The sequence below is a fragment of the Macaca mulatta genome, chromosome 19 (assembly GCF_049350105.2).
Source record: "Macaca mulatta isolate MMU2019108-1 chromosome 19, T2T-MMU8v2.0, whole genome shotgun sequence".
Classification (NCBI taxonomy): Eukaryota; Metazoa; Chordata; class Mammalia; order Primates; family Cercopithecidae; genus Macaca; species Macaca mulatta.
Window position 1 is genome coordinate 8,663,645 of NC_133424.1, and position 4,772 is coordinate 8,668,416.

General features: G+C 60.0%; 1 pseudogene across 1 annotated transcript; it reads left to right on the forward strand.

Moving 5' to 3' along the window:
* The first annotated feature begins 376 nt into the window (after nucleotides 1-376).
* LOC705334 (C-type lectin domain family 4 member G-like) lies at nucleotides 377-3,933 on the forward strand (annotated as a pseudogene). The gene is made up of 9 exons (XR_013409690.1): nucleotides 377-569; nucleotides 848-958; nucleotides 1,301-1,354; nucleotides 1,544-1,606; nucleotides 1,773-1,876; nucleotides 2,191-2,280; nucleotides 2,479-2,620; nucleotides 2,725-2,840; nucleotides 3,417-3,933. The product of XR_013409690.1 is annotated as a C-type lectin domain family 4 member G-like (transcript).
* The last annotated feature ends 839 nt before the right edge of the window (nucleotides 3,934-4,772 follow it).

Sequence of the window (4,772 nt, forward strand, 5' to 3'; positions counted from 1 at the left end):
GAGACTCTGTCTCAAAAGAAAAAAAGAAAAAGAAAGTTGAGGCTTCCTGAAGCTACACACTACACACCCCACACCCCTATCCACCACCCACCGAGTGGTAAAGTCCTGCAGCTCAGCAGACCACCTCCTCACCAAAACCTGTGTTTGCTCTCTTCTGGTACCGAGGGACTGAATCAAGGTCAGGTTCAGACCCAGCCTCTGAGGAGGGGCCTGAACTGGCCTGGGGAGCTACACCTTGGGGGCTTTCTCAGGAGCCAGCAGAGAAGCCCTGGGCACTAGCCTGGGGATGGAGCTGCAGCGATGAGAACCGGGAGGCTGGAACTACCCCGCCTCACTCCCAGCGCGGCTCAGCCCAGCCCAGCCCAGAAAAGGCCCAACCCTGTGATTGGTCCTTGGGTACCTGTTGCCAGGAATTGAGGCCAAGAAAATGGGAAGGAAGGAAGGGAGTGAGTAGGTCCAGTGAGGACGGAGGTGAAATTTATATCTCTGCCAGGGACTAGGGGCCTGCACCGCCATGGACACCACCAGGTACAGCAAGTGGGGCGGCAGCTCGGAGGAGGTCCCTGGAGGTATGAGCAATGAGACTGCTTCATCCCTCAACCCCAGTGTCTGGGGTTTGATGGGGGAGGGGAGGGAAGAGCCAAGACGGGCCAGGGTCGTGGGTGCAGGAGACACACCACAGGCCACAGAGCCAGTTGGACCAGGGTCCAGTTCCCACTCTGCCACTTAGAAGCTGTGTGACCACAGGCAAATTACTTAACTTCTCTGAATCTCAGTTTCCTGGGAGGAACCCAGGCCTCCAGGGCTCAGTCCTGGGGGACCCAGCATGCCGTCCTTGTTCTGCCAGGGCACTGGGGACGCCGGGTGCACTGGAGCGGGAGACCCCTCTTCTTGGCCCTGGCTGTCCTGGTCGCCACAGTCCTATGGGCTGTGATCCTGAGTATCCTATTGTCCAAGGGTGAGCGACCCTCAATGGGGAAGCGTTGCGTCCGACCCCCCTGGGGACACAAAACCCCCGTTTCGTGGCGCACCAACTGCGCCCTGGCGTCCTGCTCGCTGTCTGAGTGTGAGCAGAGTGTGTGTACATCTTCGGGCCGTGTGCACTCACGCGTGTGCACATGGCGTGCTCGTATGTGTGCGAGTCCCCGCGCGTTTGTCCGCCATCGACTTGTTTGCACATCGTGTGCGCTGTACGACTGCCGGCTCGCCCCGTGGTTCCGAGTCGGGGGACCCCGCACCCCACGGGCGAGGGGAGGATTCCCCAGTCCCTGGCCTTGCCTGCAGGAGCCTCTCTCCGCAGCCTTCACGGAGCGCGCGGCGTTGCTCGGCTGCCAGGACCTGCTGAGGACAAACGGTGCGTGCAGAGCCGGACGCCTGGGTCCCCGGGCCTTGCGGGGCAGGAGCGTCTGAGACCCCGGAGATGGAGTCTCGGGTGCGTGGGGGCCCTATGGTCCCTGAGGCTGGCCCCGGGGTGGGGAAGGGGGACCCTGAGTCCTCCCAAGTGACCCGGCGGGCTTGCGTTTTGGGGCGGGGGTCGTTCCAGCCTCCAAGCAGACGGCCGCACTGGGTGCCCTGAAGGAGGAGATCCGAGTCTGCCGCAGCTGCTGTGAGGGGGCGCGGCCGAGGCGGTGGGCGCGCAGGGGCGGGGTCTTGTGGCCGGGATGGGAGGGGGGACGGGGGCGAGGCCTGCGGCGAGCTGGGCTGGACGGGCTGGTCTCCGAAGTCCCGCCCCATCCTCGCGGTCCTCGCCCCCCTGGTCCAGCAGCTCTCAGGCTCGCGGACGCAGACGCAGCTGCAGACCACGCGCTCGGAGCTTGGGAGGCGCAGGCAAAGCTGATGGAGCAGGAGAGCGCCCTGCGGGAACTGCGTGAGCGCGGTGAGAGCCCGCCGCGACGCCAGCCCTGAGTCCTGGCCGTGTGCCCCGACCCCGACCCCGTCCTGAGTGCTGACCGCTGACCCCGATCATGCACCCCGTCCTGACCCTGACGCTGCACTCTGACCTTGACTGCCACTCCTAGAGCCGGCCACACCTGGACCCTGCCCAGTTGTAACCGTCCTTGACCCTGTGCCATCCTGGTCGCCGGCACCGAGGGTACAATGACTACAGACAGGGGTCCTGACCATTAGCTAGTCATGATCCTGCTCCTGACCTTGAGCCCAGCCAAAATCCCCATTCCCTTGACCCCGCAGTGACCCAGGTCTTGGCTGAAGCCGGCAGGGACCGCGAGGACGTCCGCCCTGGACTGTTCCTGGCGCTGGAGGCAGTGAGGCTGCAGAACAGTGAGGGTGACGGGGAAAGGGGGTAGCGGGAGGAAGGGGGTGGGAGGGTGTAAGTGGACCCTGCCCGTGTGCCTCGCCGGCCCCCCTCTTTGACCTTGGCCTGGTCCTGTGGTTCCACCCCTGGGCCCTTGGGGCCAAACCCCTACCCCCTGCATCCTCTCGGTTTGCTCGACCTCTCTGACCCTCGCCACCCCGCAGCTTCCTGTGAGCCGTGTACCACGTCGTGGCTGCCCTTCGGGAGCTCCTGCTACTATTTCTCTGTGCCGAAGACCACGTGGGCAGAGGCGCAAGGCCACTGCGCCCATGCCAGCGCACGTCTGTAGGGGGCCTGGAGGAGCAGGTGTGCAGGAGGAGGGGGCGTTCACCCGAGGGGGCGTGGCCTGGCGGTGGGGCGGTGCGGGAGGGGGCAGGACTCTGCAGGCTCAGGTGTCTCCTCCTTTCTAGGACTTCCTGAGTCATCACACTAGCGCCCTTGAATACTGGATCGGCCGCAAGGTGGTGCAACACTTGTGCAAGGTTCACGGCTCCTCGTGGGTGGACAGAGTCCCACTCAGCTTCAGGTAGGGGAAGGGCACCTGGTGAAACCTGGGGGCCACAGGATAGACTCTAGAGGACATGCTTTGAGGCCGAGGCGGGCGGATCACCTGAGGTCAGGAGTTCAAGACCAGCATGTGAAACGTGACGAAACCCCGTCTCAACAAAAAAATATAAAAAATTAGCCAGGTGTGGTGGCGCACCAGCTAACCCAGGAGGCTGAGGCGCGAGAATCACTTGAACCTGGGAGGCAGAGATTGCAGTGAGCCAAAATCGCGCCACTGCACTCCAGACTGGCAGACAGAGACTCCGTCTCAAAAAAAAAAAAAAAAAAAAAGACATGCTTTGGCCAGATCTCAGGGACCCGCTTGGCTGGGACTCCATTCTTAGGGATGGGCAGGCTAGACCCCAGGAAGTGTCCTTGGGTTAAATTCTGGGCATTAGTAAGTTATATCCCAAGTGTACACTCAGGTTAGACACTTACGGTGTCTAGGGTAGACCCAAGCAATAAACAGGCTAGAGGCTGGGATGGAAGAGGGAAGTCCCGAGTCCATCCTCAGCCTAGATTCCCAGCAACACCCTCCACCATTCAACTGTTCCAGCCACTGGTTACAGGGGGAACCCAGTGAATCTTGGGGGTGTGAGGCCTGTGTCATGATTCTGGGCCTGGGGCTGTGGATGGACCCACCATGTGATGAGAAGGCTGGCCGGATCTGTGAGAAGAGGCATGGTGCTGAACCCGCCCAGTGCTCCAGAGCCATGCCCAGTGCCCAATGGGATGCCATGCACCATCGCGGCTCCTGGAACCCACCGGCAATGATTTTCTTTTCCCCATCCACCACTACAAGAACCAATCAGCCAGGCCCAGCCCTGTCCGGTGCCTGCACTCTGGGACCTCTGCTCTGACCTCATGGAGACCTAACCTAACCTTCACTGGCTCCAAAATCTCCATTTCTGGATCCCAGTGGTGTGACCCCACCTCTCCTCCTAGCCAAGACAGGCAACTGAGGAATGGAGCTATTTGGTTTTCCTGCACTTTCCTGCAAAGGGGAGAATGGTACTTCCTACAAAGCTCTCTTTGCAGCCTGGGGGAGCATCAATAAAGGTTTGAGAAGTGGATCTAGGCTCCTGGCTCTGGTGAGCTCTTCCTTCCTTCTTTCTTCCCTTCCTTTCCCTTCTCTTCCCTTCCCTTCCCTTCCCTTCCCTTCCCTTCCCTTCCCTCCCCTCCCCTCCCCTCCCTTCCTTTTCTTCCCTCCTTCTTTCCTTCCTTCCTTCCTTCTTTTGAGATGGAGTCTCACTCTGTCACCTAGGTTGGAGTGCAGTGGCACAATCTCAGCTCACTGCAACCTCCGCCTCACAGGTTCGAGGGATTCTCGTGCCTCAGCCTCCCAAGTAGCTGAGATTACAGGCATGTGTCACCATGCCTGGCTAACATTTTATTTTTTAGTAGAGACAGGGTTTCTTCATGTTGCCCAGGCTGGTTTCAAACTCCTGACCTCAAGTGATCCATCTGCCTCAGCCTCCCAAGTGGCTGGGATTAGAGGCGTGCACAACCACACCTGGCTCATTTTTGTATTTTCTGTAGAGATGGGGTTTCACCATGTTGCCCATGCTGGTCTCAAACTCCTGGGCTCAATCAATCCACCCACCTCAGCCTCCCAAAGTGCTGGGATTACAGGTGTGAACCATCTACGCCCGGCCCTCTGGTGAGCTCTTCTAAGCTTTATCCCAGAGGCCCTGATATGAACCCTGTGAGTGACCCCGATCTCTCTAACTGACCTCATAGTCCTATGATGCTTCCAAACCCAGTGAGTTACCTGCACTAGGCCAGGAGGGCTTGAAAGTAGGGGCAGTTGCCCCTTCAGCACTGTTAAAATTCTCAGCCCCCTGACACAGAGTTTGGTTCAGAGGCTGCTGGGGACACAGGAATGGGTCAAACCCAATCCTTACCCCCAGGA